Below are 15,902 nucleotides of genomic sequence, written 5' to 3'. Positions count from 1 at the left end.
TCTTTCTGCTTCACTTATATCTATAGGGATTGAAATGCTGCGGTTTTGGAAATCGCCGCGTTTCTGCACCGTGTATTTTACCACAAAGTGAGCATGGGATTTTCTAGAATCCATTGGTCACAATACAAGTTCCCCGGCTAACATCACCATTAACGTTCCATGACATCTTCACAAACAGCTCATGATTGCTGTCATATGCCATTTGTGAAGAGGTGACCGCTAAGGCCTGTCATTTGTCAGTCCCCTCATACAAACAGCAAGGGACCTGTACACAAACCAATGGGGCTACTGCCAGTGGAAACGGATGCCTGGGGATGAGTACTTCTTTGTTATGTGTATATCCCTATTAAACCATATGAACTGAACAATCCCATAATGTCACAGAGATGGGCTATTATAAATATAAGTAGTATATTACTTTAGCAGGTCTCTGACTATGAATCAGACTGTAGGTCACAGTTACATTAAAGTTTCATAAAAGTCCAACAAAATGAAAGTCATTTCTAGCTAGGTCACTGTTAAAATCCAATATCAAAAAATTGTACTTGTAATAATGGCATTTAATGGCATTCTAAATATGGTGTGTATGTTTAAATTTTGTCTATTCAACAGTATTTGTGAGGTCAGATGCTGATGGTGGTTAAGAGGAACTGTCTCAAAGCGAGTTCATACCAAACATGCTTGGTGGGGTTGAAACTAAAGGGTCTTTTTGGGCTAGTCAAGTTTTTCCACATCAAATTCACCCAACCCAACCTTTGTGGACTATGTTTGTGTGCAAGAGTACAGTCATGCTGGAAGGGTAAATAGGCCTAAGACATTCCATAATGATCAACCCCAAAGCCTTAGCCCTCCATAACCAAACTTTGCAGTTGGCAAATTGCAGCCAGACAAGTAATGTTCTCCTGGTATTCTCCAAAGCTAGAATCATCCATCAGAAAGCTAGATAGAGAAGCATGATTGGTCACTTAGTTAAATATAGAAAGTAAAGTCCAGCCAAAATGAATTAAAATGAGTTACACTCTTCGAATGATATTTCCTTGATGCATGAGATCGCTCAGTTTATCTATGAAACCTGTAAAGTATATGCCTGCATGATTATATTTGTTAGGATTCAGTCGGAACTGCATGTTTACTGCATTTGTGGATAAAACCTAAGTTTTTATTTTATCCAGACTTCAATAAAGCAAATTATTATCACAAAAATGGGATAGTGGAATATCCCCTACAAAGTCCAGGGTGACTGAAGAAAATTAAAAAGTTCCAGTAGTATATTCACATGGACATTATGCATGAATTTACTGTGTATTCCAGAATCTGTGGCGCAAGACACTCCTATTATGGGCCTCTTTCATCTGGCGCTGATCAGTGAGTGAAAGACCTCGTTTTGCCTTTAGTGGTGTGATTCTGAAAAAATGGGCATCGCTGCTCTTCTGTATGTAAGTCTCATTTTGGACAGGTTCCCTTTTGGGAAGTTGAGTGGGTGGAGTCCAGGTGGATCACTGTTTTTTTTTTTTTACTCATGTGGTTTTTCCACAGTGGCTTTTTTGCTTCAATTATTCCTACAGGAAAACTGCTGACATTTCCGTAAGTATAATTGACATACTGCGATTTCCAAAACTGCAACAGCATGTCCGCTTGCTTGTATTTTTCCGCAATGTGTGGATGGGATTTGCTAGAAACTTTGCGGCAACTGTAAAATGCTGTGGGGTTTTTTTGTGGCATTTCCTTGGCGGACCTGCTCCATTTACATCATGTGGGGTCCCAGCCTTAAAAGGGCTAAAAATACTTATGACCTTATGACTTAACCCAGGAATAGGGTATCAACACTAACACCAGTCAGCTGTTCTGAGGGGCTTAGGGTCAGTTCACACGTGAACTGCCCGCGCGGGTTTTGACACGGAAAGAGATGCGGTGAGCCGCGTGTCTCTCTTGTCAAAACCCGCCTGAAATGAATGGGCCGACATAGGAGGGAGCTGCCGGGGGTGGAAGCCGCGTAAAGGGGCGGATCTTGAAGCGAAATCCGCTGTCAAAATCCGCCCCTTTGTTCACGTGTGAACTAGCCCTTATTCACAGAGAATGGAGAAGGAAACAGATGGCTCTGTTCCCTGTGTTGTGACCAGAACATGTTACTGCAGTTCAAAACCCATTCACTTGTGCAGCATCCCAGAGTGCTACTGCTTTAAGTGCTTATGTTTAGTGCCCCTAGGTTGTGTTATTATGTGTCGTCCTCTATGTTCTATGTATTGTATGTATTGTTTTGCAGCTATCCCTTGTTGTTTTTCCCCTGTGGTTTCCCCAGTGTTCAAAATTTAACATTGGTAAAGCCCTGGCTTAAGAAGACTTTTGTCTCCCGGACGACCATTCAGTTCAATTCAGTCAGTTCCTGTGTAGTGTGGGGTGTAGTGGGCAGAGGTGCAAGCCTGAGACTGGAATTCAGTGACCATCCATACAGCCTCTAGGAGGAGAGAATACTTCCCAAGGCTCATCCAGAGACACCCCTGAGAAAGGAAGTTTTTGCTGTAAGAACCTTGGACTCTGTTCCAGGAGAAGCAGTAGAGTATGCTGACAGATGAGTTAACTCTGGACCTTAGCAAAAGGTAACAGATCCCTGTCAGGTCTACCCTGCACTACAGTCCTCAGTATCCATAGATGGGGACAACATATAAGAGGAGTTGTAGTTGGAGAGAAGTCAGCCTTATCAGCCTTTATCACCCCTGGGAACCCTCCTAAGGTCAAGGCTGTACAGTCATGGCCAAAAGTTTTGAGAATGATACAAATATTAATTTTTACAAAGTCTACTGCTTCAGTTTTTCTAATGGCAATTTGCATATACTCCAGAAGACCAGCAAGCGCCAGAACCGTCTCTTAAAAGTGTTTCAGCTGCGGGATCGGGCTACCAGCAGTGCAGAGCTTGCTCAGGAATGGCAGCAGGCAGGTGTGAGTGCATCTGCACGCACTGTGAGGCGGAGACTCTTGGAGCAAGGCCTGGTCTCAAGGAGGGCAGCGAAGAAGCCACTTCTCTCCAGAAAAAACATCAGAGACAGATTGATTTTCTGCAAAAGGTACAGGAAGTGGACTGCTGAGGACTGGGGTAAAGTCATTTTCTCTGATGAATCCCCTTTTCGATTGTTTGGGACATCTGGAAAACAGCTTATTCGGAGAAGACGAGGTAAGCGCTACCACCAGTCTTGTCTCATGCCAACTGTAAAGCATCCTGAAACCATTCATGTGTGGGGTTGTTTCTCAGCCAAGGGAATCGGCTCTCTCACAGTCTTGCCTAAAAACACAGCCATGAATAAAGAATGGTACCAGAATGTCCTCCAAGATCAACTTCTTCCAACCGTCCAAGAGCAGTTTGGCAATCAACAATGCCTTTTCCCGCATGATGGAGCACCTTGCCATAAAGCAAAGGTGATAACTAAATGGCTCAGGGAACAAGACATAGAGATTGTGGGTCCATGGCCTGGAAACTCCCCAGATCTTAATCCCATTGAGAACTTGTGGTCAATCATCAAGAGATGGGTGGACAAACAAAAACCTACAAATTCTGACAAAATGCAAGCATTGATTGTGCAAGAATGGACTTCTATCAGTCAGGATTTGGTCCAGAAGTTGATTGAGAGCATGCCAGGGAGAATTGCAGAGGTCCTGAAGAAGAATGGTCAACACTGCAAATATTGATTTGCTGCATTAACTCATTCTAACTGTCAATATAAGCTTTTGTTACTCATAATATGATTGCAATTATATTTCTGTATGTGATAAAAACATCTGACAAACACACATAATAACCAGAGGGCAGAAGATCATGTGAAAATATAATATTTGTGTCATTCTCAAAACTTTTGGCCATGACTGTACAAAGTTGTACACTGAGAGACTAATACCCCACATTCGGGAAGCTGCTTGTTGTACCTTCTACAGCTGCTGAAGTAAAGCGTTACACTGTTTCACTGCACTAGTGGCTGCCTGAGTAGTTCCTGTTTTAACATCAGGGCCCTTCCAAATACCATCACACCTGCTCAGAGTAGAGAGGTCCCCTCTCCAAATGGAAGCTCCCCGGGAGAATCTACTACCACCACCATCAGGTAGTAGTGCAGGTTCCCTCTCAGCAGTGTCCAGCCCAGGAGTGGGGCTGGGGTGCATAGTTGAGTGTGCTTGGCCTAGCTGGTGGCATCTCATCCGCCGCTACTACTCCCATTTTCCGGTTCCCTCCATCTGGGTTATGGCACTTGTAGCAACTCAATTCAGCAGTTCAGGCACTACACAAGAGAGCTGTCTGCTTCTGAGCATGCCAGTTTTTGAACCTTCAACAATTTGATATCTTTAGCCTAGAAAACCTTTTAATTGTTTTTACTTTTGGTGCCTGCTCGGCAGCTGAGCAGAGTCCTCTCTGTTTTTAGGAATTAACCCTCCTGGTGCCGCTATCAAATGTGATCAAAGCATCTAATCACCAGCAGTAAATGAGCACTGCCATCTTCTTCTAGATCGCTGTTCCACAGAGTAAGATATGAGGACAGCGATTCATCTCTAAAACAGCTACGAGCCTACTGAAATCTCTCTGACCTTCACTATACTTCTTTTAAAGGCTGTCTATTGATGTATATTATATGGATAATCAGACCCAATAGGGCTCAAGTTCCCTGTGTGGACTAAATGCATGTATAATAAAAAAAATTATAAAATTTTGAATCAACAATCTTTCCCCATATCTACACGTAAAAATATTTACGCAAAATAGTGATTTTATTCCCCATCATTTTGCATTCCCTCCAAAAAAGTTTGACCATAATAATCGAAGCGTCAGACAACACACAAAATGGTAAAAGTAAAAAGTACAATTTGGCTCACAAAAACACAACCTACAAAGCTCCATACATGGAAAGATGAAAACTTTACAGGTGTCAGAATATTGTGACTTAAATATATTTTTTGTTTTTCACAGTTTTGGATTTTTGATACAAACAAAATCCATAAGAAAATGGCACAACCAAAGTTTTTTTTTCAAATTCCACCCCATTATGAATTTTTTGCCACCTTCACAGTACATCATACAGAATATTACATGGTATTATCTTGAAGTGCTGCTTGTCCCCAAAAAGATAATCTCTCATGAAGTTCTGTCAGCAGAAAAATAAAAAAGTTCTGAATTTTGGAATTTGGTGAGAATAAAACAAAAATGGAAAAAAAAAAAAAAAAAAGGAAGTTATTAAAGTCTGGTTATGGACAAATTGTTCTTTTCAAAAAATAATTGTTTGTGTGAATGATGCCTTGAGGCAAACTGTTTTCAGAAGATGTGCTACAGAGATATCTGAAGCTGGAAAAGGCTACATACAGTAAGCACTGCTAAAGACCTGGGTCTGCATCATTCCACAGTTGAGTGCACACAGGTTTTTTTTGCTCCAGAAACTGAGGCGGAGGCCGCCTCCGTGTCCGGACAAAAAAACGGGTGGCCGTTTGCATTGCACCGGCAACCAGTCACGCACTCTGCTCCAGATTATGCCCAATGAATGGGCCTAGTTGGGAGGAGGGAGTATCTTCAGGCGGATTCGTGAGGGGAATCGGCCTGAAGAATGAACATGTACGTTCTTTTTTCCGGGAGCTGGAACAAACAAAAAGACCTGACTGGTGATTTCAATAGGAGCTGTTTTTTTGGTCAGTATTTGCCTCAAAATCCTGACCAAAATACCCCGTGTGAACTCAGTCTAAGCCTACATTCACTTGAACCTTGTTACAAAGTGGACGTTTTTTTAACATCTGTCACATGGTCACATTAATTTCAATGTCTGTGAATCGGGCTATTCACATGACCGTTGTTTTTGGACACAGAGATAATGTTTTTGTTTCATAATAATTTTTTAGTTTTATATTTTTTTTAGTTTTATATATATCCTAGGAAAATGAGGGTTATTTGAACTTTTAGTTTTTATATATTTATTTTTTAAACTTTTTAAAATATTTTTTTACTATTTTATTAGTAAATCATTAATCATTTGATTGCAAGTCCCATAGACTGAAACACAACTGTATTGCAGTCTATATAAGATTCGCTACATTACTATTGAGGTTGATCATAGACCAATCTCAATAGTAATATTCCTATGACAAGCCTGGGAGCCTTCATAAGGCTCCAGGCTGCCAAAGGAACAGGTTGGCTCCAGCGATCTCATCGAAATAATAGGTAATAGTATGGTGGATGTCAGAAAAGGGTTACCGAATATGTTAAATTGATTAAAAAATGTGACCTGAATAAAGCCCTAATTGCACAAAAACACCAACAAATAGGGTTGATCGATCGTGTTCGGAAAAGATCGGACTCCGATCGGCGATCAAGAAAATTTCACGATCGCGATCAGAATTCCGAACACAATCTTTCACAGTGGGATAGAGATCGGTACGATTTCCCACAATGCTTTGCTTAGCCTTCACACTGAGTATATAGTGTATACTCAGTATGAAGGCTCCGCTGCGGTTCCATAGGAATGAATGGAGGCAGCCGGCACACAGCCTTAACCCCCTGCGCGCTGGCTTCCTCCATTCATTCTAATGGGAGACTAAACTAACATCTCTAGTAGCTACTTACCTCCAGAGATGGCTGCTCCGATGCTCCGGTGTTCTTCTTCGCCTCGCTGCCGCTCCACACTGCAGTCTTCTCGCCTCACATGTTAGTGTTTAAAGAGCTAGGAAGGCGGGGCTTGTGGCTTAGGAGAGTGTGGGCGGGTACAGGGCGGGGAGACATGACGTCTCCACTCCCAGTACCCGCCCACACTCTCCTAATCCACCTACAGTCTCCTAACCTGGGAGGCAGGGGGCAGCGAGGCAAGAAGACTGCAGTGTGGAGCGGCAGCGAGGCCAAGAAGAACACCGGAGCAGTAGAGCAGCCATCTCTGGAGGTAAGTGGACACCAGGGGGGACTAAGTAGCAAGAGGATTAAAAAAAAAAAATCCTCTGGCTACTTAGTGATTCACTACACAGCGTGGATTCTAACAATTAACCCCTTCCCGCCGATGGCATTTTTTGATTTTCGTTTTTCTTTTTTGACTCCCCTCCTTCTAAACCCCATAACTTTTTTATTTCTCCGCTCCCAGAGACATATGAGGTCTTAATTTTTGCGGGACAAATTTTTCTTCCTGATGCCACCATTAATTATTCTATATAATGTACTGGGAAGCAGGAAAAAAATTCAGAATGGGGTGGATTTGAAGAAAAAATGCATTTCTGCGACTTTCTTACGGGCTTTGGTTTTACGACGTTCACTGTGCAGCCAAAATTACATGTCCCCTATATTCTGTGTTTCGGTACGGTTCCAGGGATACCAAATTTATATGGTTTTACTTACATTTTGACCCCTAAAAAAAATTCCAAAACTGTGTTAAAAATTTTTTTTTCTAAAAGTCGCCATATTCCGACGGCCGTAACTTTTTTATACGTAAGTGTACGGGGATGCATAGGGCGTCCTTTTTTGCGGGGCTGGGTGTACTTTTTAGTTCTAACATTTTCAGGAAATGTTATTGCTTTGATCACTTTTTATTCAAATTTTTATCAGAATCAAAACAGTGAAAAAACGGCGGTTTGGCACTTTCGACTATTTTTCCCGCTACGGCGTTTACCGAACAGGAAAAATATTTTTATAGATTTGTAGAGCGGGCGATTTCGGACGCGGGGATACCTAACATTTATATGTTTCACAGTTTTTAACTACTTTTATATGTGTTCTAGGGAAAGGGGGGTGATTTGAACTTTTAATTCTTTTTATATTTTTTTTAACTTTTTTTTTTTTTGCATTTATTAGACCCCCTAGGGGTGTTGAACCCCAGGGGGTCTGATCACTAATGCAATGCATTACAATGCTAATGCATTGCAATGCATTGCAAAAAAGCATCCTTTCTTTTGCAGGCTGCATAGACTAGCCTGCAAAAGAGAGGCTTTGCAGACAAGCCTGGGAGCCTGTACAAGGCTCCTGGCTGTCATGGCAATGGGACGTCAGCCCTGGAGCATGCTCCAGGAGTCGGCGATCCCGGCCAAAATGGCGGCGCCCATGCGCCGCCGGGAAAATGTCGCCTCCGGGGACTGATCGGAGGCATTAGAGCTGGTTGTCTACTGCTTAAAGCAGTAGACACCCGGCGGCTATGGCGGTCGCCATAGTTACAGACCCGACATGCGCCATACTATTACGGCGCATGTCGGGAAGGGGTTAAAGCTTTCAATTGTTAGATTCCATGCTGTATAGTGAATAGGATTGCTTTTAAAATCCGATCTCCGATTAATAAAAAAATTCCATTGACTTGCATTGGGATCGAGATCGGGTTCGAATGAAAAATGATCGGAAATCGGATTTTAAAATCGATCCTGAAAAGTCAAGATCGGCTCAACCCTCCTGTCCCCCTTCAACAGCAATGCTGTCATAGTCAGAGCTAATTTTTTTCCTTCTACTGAGTATAATGATCGGCGGCCTGAAAGAGGTAAGAAACATAAAAAACACTGTTACTTACCTCTCCACGATCCGGGCAGGCTTCGGCCTGGTCATCTGATGTCTCATACCCCGGCCAGCGTCCCGGGTCATGTAATTTCTGACGTAATTGAAGATGGACTATTTTGGAGGCCGACAGCGTAGAAGCCGGGAGATGGGTGAATAACAGAGGTTTTATTATGTTTTTTTTTCCCCCTGGGTCTCTGATTATTATACTCTGGGGTCTGAAAAGAGCCCAGAGTATAATAATTGTTTATGGGTGTCCACAGTGGGACATAATACTGTGTGTAGGGGCCACTATGGGGGATAATACTGTGTGGAGGGGCCACTATGGGGGATAATACTGTGTGGAGGGGCCACTGAGGGACATAACACTGTGTGCAGGTGCCAGTAAGGGACATAATACTGTGTGCAGGGGCCACTATGGGGCATAATAGAGCGCGTAGGACTGCGTAGGAGGGGGTCGGTCGAGGTCTTCGGTGTCTCTCGGAGGGGGGGGCCCATGTCAAAAGTTTGCCACGGGGCCCCGCCATTCCTAGTTACGCCACTGTGCTGAACTATATTTTGAAGCACTACATTAGAGGATTTTCCATCATGAATGGTCTGTTTAAGGTCAAGCCACATTTTCTAAATGGGATTTAAGTTCAGACTTTGACTAGGCCACTCCTACATCTTTTTGTTTATTTCATCCAATCAGAGGTGGACTTTCTGGTATGCTTCAGATCTTTGTTCTGCTGCAGAACCCACCCCACGCTGTTGAACAACACTTACCTTTACTGAGAGGCTCCTGCTCTTGACTCCTGAACGGGTATATTGTGTATTTCAGTTATACACTTGAAAAAGGGGTAATCCCCGAAACGCTGTGTATAGCGTCGTGTGTTTTAAGGAAACGAAATAAAGTGCGTGTGATGTTAACTTCAGTGGAGTAGCGCAGTGTTCTTCCTATCCATCGGTCTTCTTCCAATACTGTGTGGAGGGGCCACTATGGGGGATAATACTGTGTGGAGGGGCCACTGAGGGACATAACACTGTGTGCAGGGGCCAGTAAGGGACATAATACTGTGTGCAGGGGCCACTATGGGGCATAATAGAGCGCGTAGGACTGCATAGGAGGGGGTCGGTCGAGGTCTTCGGTGTCTGTCGGAGGGGGGGCCCATGTCAAAAGTTTGTCACGGGGCCCCGCCATTCCTAGTTACGCCACTGTGCTGAACTATATTTTGAAGCACTACATTAGAGGATTTTCCATCATGAATGGTCTGTTTAAGGTCAAGCCACATTTTCTAAATGGGATTTAAGTTCAGACTTTGACTAGGCCACTCCTAAATCTTTTTGTTTTTTTCATCCAATCAGAGGTGGACTTTCTGGTATGCTTCAGATCTTTGTTCTGCTGCAGAACCCAAATACCCTTGAGCTTAAGGTCATGAACTGATGGCTGGAAATTCTCCTTTACGATCTATTAGAGAGCATAATTCATGGTTTCATCAATTATAGCAAGTAATAAGTCATTCAGGTCCTGAAGCAGCAAAGCAGTCCCAAACCATCACACTACCACCACTATATTTCACTGTTCGTACAATGTTCTTTTTATGAAATGCTATGTTAGTTTTATGTCAGATGTAACATGACACACACCTTCTAAAAAGTTCCACTTTGTCTTGTCAGTCCACAGAATATTTTCCCAAAAGTCTTGGGGATTATCAAGATGTTTTTTGACAAATTGGGCTGTATGTTCTTTTTAGTCAGCAGTCATTTTTGCCTTGGGACTTTCAATACCATTTTTGTCCAGTCTCTTTCTTATTGTTGAATCATGAACCCTGACCTTAACTGAGGTAAGTGAGGCCTGCAGTGCTTTAGATGTTGTTCTGGGTTCTTTTGTGACCTCTTAGATGAGTGGTCGATGTGCTCTTAAAGTAATTTTGTTAGGTCGGCCACTCCTGGGAAAGTTTACCACTATTTCATGTTTTCTACATTTGTGGAAAATGGTTCTCATTGTTGTTTGCTTGTGTGCCAAAGTGTTAGAAATGGCTTTGTATCCATTTCCAGACTAATAAATGTCAATGACTGTGTTTCTCATCTCTTCTTGAATTGAATTTCAAGGACACCTATGGATCGGATGTTCATCAGGTTTCCACTAGATTTATACTGAAACCTTCAGAGAGAAAAGACCTCTTTGCAGGACTTTTCTCTATGCCAATTTTAGGTGGAATTTGCAGCATAGTCTCCTGCAGAGACTCCAATGCAGATACACTGTCTACCAATAAGTATTTGGACACCTGTGGTCTGAACGGCATGAGCGGCAATTACAGCCTCAACCCTCCGGGGCATGCTTTTCGCAAGTCCTTGTATGACGGCTAGTGGTATTTTATTCCATTCAGCTTGGAGAAGACAGGTAAGTCCTTTCACCGATTGTGGTTGGCTGCTGCACCCCTTAGTTCGGCAATCCAACTCGTCCCAGAGGTGCTCGATAGGATTCAAGTTTGAGCTCTGGGAAGGCCAGTTCAGTTGGTTAACCTGATTGTCACTGTACCAAGCTATGGTATACCTCACTACATGACAGCTGACGTTGACACCCTTGAAGTATTTCCATACATTGGTCTGACCCATAGAAGCGCTATAATGTAGGAAGCACACTTTTATCTAAAATAGTTCAATAGGTGTGGGCGTTGAGTTTACCATGCACTGGAGTAGTGATACAGACCCACTTCTCGTCAAACCAGAAAGTGACAGGTGCCCCACCCCTTTTCTGACGTCACCATGCCCCCTTTTATTATGAGACCACGGCCCCTTTATGTGAGTTTTCTTATGTAACCATGTCCCCTCTTATTATGTGACCAAGCCGTTTTTATGCGATTTCCCCCCTTCCCCCCTCCTGATTCATGTTCTATCAGGAGTGTATTAATAGCAGTTCTTTAGCTGGTGTAATACAGGGGTAACTGGATTTATTTTTAATATAGGGGTACCTGGGTTTAACTGTTTTTGCGCTGGCATGAATGATATTTCTTTGATAATAAGGAATATAATTTATTTCAGCAAAAAGTGTCTATAGGTTATTTAAGATAAAATAATACACCTTTTTTAATGAGGTTTTATTGATGGTGTAATCAATCCAGGTTCCTCCACGCCTCAGTATGTGCGAGGGACATGTCCGTACATAGCCCAAGACAAACACGTGTGTTTCCTCTGCGCCTGCGTATGGGCAAAACATGTCTCAACATGTATATACCATAGGTGATGCTGCAGCCCTCTGTTTCCAGAGTGAGATAGCATCCTGTCAGCTCTCTCTGGTCTGTGTCTGTATGGATATAACACAATGCATTGGCTCGTTTCACTGAAAGGTATTCATTAGAATAAGATCACTGATTAATAAGATCAGTTTTTTCTTGGCAGAACTATTAGTATTCACTTCTGTCACAGAGTCAAGTCACAGCTGGAAGAAATGGTCACGGCGGTCCAAAGGGAAGAGATGGGAAATGTGGGAAGATGTCTCCTGTGAGTATTACTGCACAAAATATTATTGAATTGTATTAATTGTAATGTTACCGCTAGCATCCCCAACCCCCCAGCTGTCTGCGGTGGACGATCAAAAGACGAACAACACCCCCTCCCCTGTCCCGGACTCAATACCGGGGTGGGTGGGCATCTTTTGATCATCCGCCTCAGGCAGCAGAGAGGCTAGGTTCACCACTGGGCTGCAGATATACAATAGTTTAGAATTCTTAGAAAACAGGATCACTTATATCATATAAACATTGTAATATAGTTGTTTGCTGAATAAATTACAGTCCATTTACTCCGCTCTGATTACACAGATACAAACAGTTTTGATACATTTTTTCTACTAGAAACTTAAACTTTTATTCATCATATGTTTTTTATAACATCTGTTCCTATTAAACTCTATTCTCAATACTAAGGTTATTTTCACTGAATGTGGCTGCAGCTATACAATAGTTTATACTTAGAAAATGGGATCACATATCATATACAGTCATGGCCAAAAGTTTTGAGAATGACACAAATATTATATTTTCACATGATCTGCTGCCCTCTGGTTTTTATGTGTGTTTGTCAGATGTTTTTATCACATACAGAAATATAATTGCAATCATATTATGAGTAACAAAAGCTTATATTGACAGTTAGAATGAGTTAATGCAGCAAGTCAATATTTGCAGTGTTGACCCTTCTTCTTCAGGACCTCTGCAATTCTCCCTGGCATGCTCTCAATCAACTTCTGGACCAAATCCTGACTGATAGCAGTCCATTCTTGCACAATCAATGCTTGCATTTTGTCAGAATTTGTAGGTTTTTGTTTTTCCACCCGTCTCTTGATGATTGACCACAAGTTCTCAATGGGATTAAGATCTGGGGAGTTTCCAGGCCATGGACCCAAAATCTCTATGTTTTGTTCCCTGAGCCATTTAGTTATCACCTTTGCTTTATGGCAAGGTGCTCCATCATGCTTGAAAAGGCATTGTTGATCACCAAACTGCTCTTGGACGGTTGGGAGAAGTTGATCTTGGAGGACATTCTGGTACCATTCTTTCCCTGTCGTCCTCAACAGCGGCACAATGTGGGGTATTTCTGCCCCTGTGTGCTGGTAGGACAGGCGGATATTTAATTAGCCAATCAAATGCGTGGCAGGCCCTATAAGAGGGCACAAGAACCTCCCCTCTGCGTGTTTTTTTCTGTCCTGTGTGGACAGAGGACAGGTGGGAGGACTTGTGTCCTCTTAGAGAAGCTCAGCAGGATCACTCACCTCCTGAGCGGTTGTTTTCTTCTTGTCACCTTCTGTGCCCTGCGGGGAGAAGGTGCTTGTTAGCCATGTGTGGCTACCCCCCTCTATCCCCCCTGCCCCCCCTCTCCTCCGCTTCCCCTGCTCCTTGTGACTTACCTGACATTTTGGTGAGAGTCCGGGGACTCCGCATGCCGCCTCTGGTGGCCGCGTGGACTGCCGGCGGGTGGAACCACACTGTTGTGTATCCTGTTCCCCGCCGGCCGCTGTAAGCGCGCACTTCCGGTTTCGCCGGAAGTATCATAGCGCCATGGCAACGGCCTGGCGCTGGCGGCTGCTCACTCAGGGAAGATTCAGGCCTTATTAAAGGCCGGAAAAGACGGGGAGATGTGGGGGTAAGTGCCCGTGTTAAGGGCCTCTTGGTGGGGGGGAATGTATATCTTTGCAGACCCCTGATTACAGGGTTAGTTGTCTGGGCAGGTTGCCTCACCTGCTTTGATTGTGGCTCCGCCCACTTCCAGCCGGCCAGAATTAAGAGGCTGGCTGGCCTGGTGTCAGAGACCTTCCTGCAGTATCTGCTGAAGGCGTGCGATTGTGGTGTTCATTGATCTTGAACTCTTTTCCAGTTTGCAAACTTTATTGGGATCCGTGACCTCGCTGTTCGGTCTACAGGACCTGGTAAGATTTACCCTTTTTTTAAAAGCTGGTATGATGTCATGGTGACAGTGTTGCATGGTCTATTATCTCTCTCTGTAGGATATGTCATCCTCTACTACCCCTCCTGGGGATGGTAGGAGGAAAATCTCTTCCAAGAGGAAACATCTTTCCTGCTTCGATTGCGACACACCGCTCCCTGATGGTAGGTAGCGGCTTGAAAGGTTGTGCCCTGCGGGGTACTACTGGTCCTATAACTTGCCTATTTTCAGGCTATGAGTGGGCCCGTTGTCGCGGGTGCAGAGGTCCTCCACCTGTGGAGCCCTCTCCCAGAGATATGATGGCATGGGTCAAGGAGATGGTGAGTTTGGGCATCGCTTGGGTAAATAGTTTTTCCCTTGCTTGTACTCTCCTTTTTGTTTTGCAGGATGATTCCCTCAAAGGGATCCATTGCACCTTGTCTCAGCTCACCAGGAGACCATGCTCTGAGCTCCTTTCCTCGTCTCTCCCCCCCCCCTTGTAACACCTGCGGGTGGCAGAGGATGATTCCTCCGAGGACGACTCAGTTATTGCAGCAGAACTGCGTTCCATTATGAACAAACGGGCAGGCTGCTGAAGTCCATCCGGTCTACAGTGGGCCGAGATGTTGACGGGGAAGCCTCCACGTCTGCCTCTGGGGGACATATTGCCTTCCATGCGGACGCCACGCTGACCGACCTTATGGCGCAGCAGTGGAAACAGCCAGAGAAAGGACATTCGCTTTCCAGGATCTTCAAGAGTTTGTTTCCTGTTAACACTACCCAGTGGGATTCCTGGGGGCCTCCCCCGAAGGTGGATTTGGCCGTAGCAAAGCTGTCCCGCAGAACCCTGGTGCCCTTGGAAGATGGTTCAAATCTTCAGGACCCTCTGGATCGTAGGGCGGACTCCGTTCTGAAGAAGGTCTACTCAGCTTCCTCCGCGCAAGCCTCTGTGGCCATAGCCCCTGTATGGTTGGTGACTTTTTGCGCAACCGCTTAGCCGCCTTGGAGCGGGATATAGACTTGGGCGTAGACAGAGATGAGATTCTGGCCTCTATGAAAAGAGTTCATAGGGCTGCAGATTATTTGGCGGAATCCTCCTGCCATCAATTAAAAATCTCCGCCAAATCTATGGCGTTGTCTACTGCGGCCCGTAGACCCCTTTGGCTAAAGCCTTGGCGGGCAGATTTTGCGTCTAAAGCAGCACTCTGTGCTCTCCCCTTTGAGCCGGGAAGGGTGTCTGGCCAAAGCTTAGACGCCATTATGGAGGGATTAGCTGAAGGTAGCGGAAGGTCCCTACCTCAAGCATCCAGGGGCAGACGTGCTCCCTCTAGAGGCAGAGGTTCTTCCTCTAATTATAGACGCCCTTCCCAACAACGGCGTTTTAGATATCGCCCTAGGGGAGCTGGTCGTGGCACTTCCAAGGAGGACACCAAGAGGAAGCCTGAGTTTTGACGTGGGGCAGCTCCCTGTGGCCCCCCTTCCTGTGGGAGGACGTCTTTCCTCCTTTTCCAGAGCATGTTTCACCGATATCCAAGACCCATGGGTGTTGAAGATCATACAACACGGGTATCACATCGACTTTCATCTTCCACCTCCAGATCGGTTCGTTTCCACCCAAACTCTTCCACCTTCTCAGCAGGCCAGTCTAGAAGCCTTGGTTGCCGAATATGTTACCAAGGGCGCCCTGGAGAAGGTACCAGCCTCAGACCTCGGTCTGGGAGTCTACTCCCCCGTCTTTCTGGTCCCCAAGTTCACCGGGGGCTGGAGGATGATAATAGATCTGAGGTACCTCAATCGGTTTATCAGGAAGAGGTCATTTCGAATGGAAACCGTGGATTCCGTGGCTGTGTTTCTTCAGCCAGGAGAGGTGATGGTTACCCACGATTTGAAGGACGCCTATCTACATGTCCCCATTGCTCATTTCCACAGGAAGTTCCTCAGGATTGCCGTCGCTATGGCCGGCCACAGGGAGCACTATCAATTCACAGCTCTGCCATTCGGCATCACATCCGCCCCACTGGTA

The 15,902-nt window shown here is 44.6% G+C and overlaps 1 protein-coding gene across 1 annotated transcript in view; it reads right to left on the bottom strand.

Annotated features, from left to right (window-relative positions):
• Nucleotides 1-15,902, bottom strand: part of NPSR1 (neuropeptide S receptor 1) — a 200,287-nt gene that overhangs the window by 136,813 nt on the left and 47,572 nt on the right. The window lies entirely within an intron of this gene.

Source organism: Leptodactylus fuscus, chromosome 4, assembly GCF_031893055.1.
Source record: "Leptodactylus fuscus isolate aLepFus1 chromosome 4, aLepFus1.hap2, whole genome shotgun sequence".
NCBI classification, from domain to species: Eukaryota; Metazoa; Chordata; class Amphibia; order Anura; family Leptodactylidae; genus Leptodactylus; species Leptodactylus fuscus.
The sequence above is the reverse complement of the archived record's forward strand: the minus strand, read 5'-3'. Positions and strand labels throughout refer to the sequence as shown.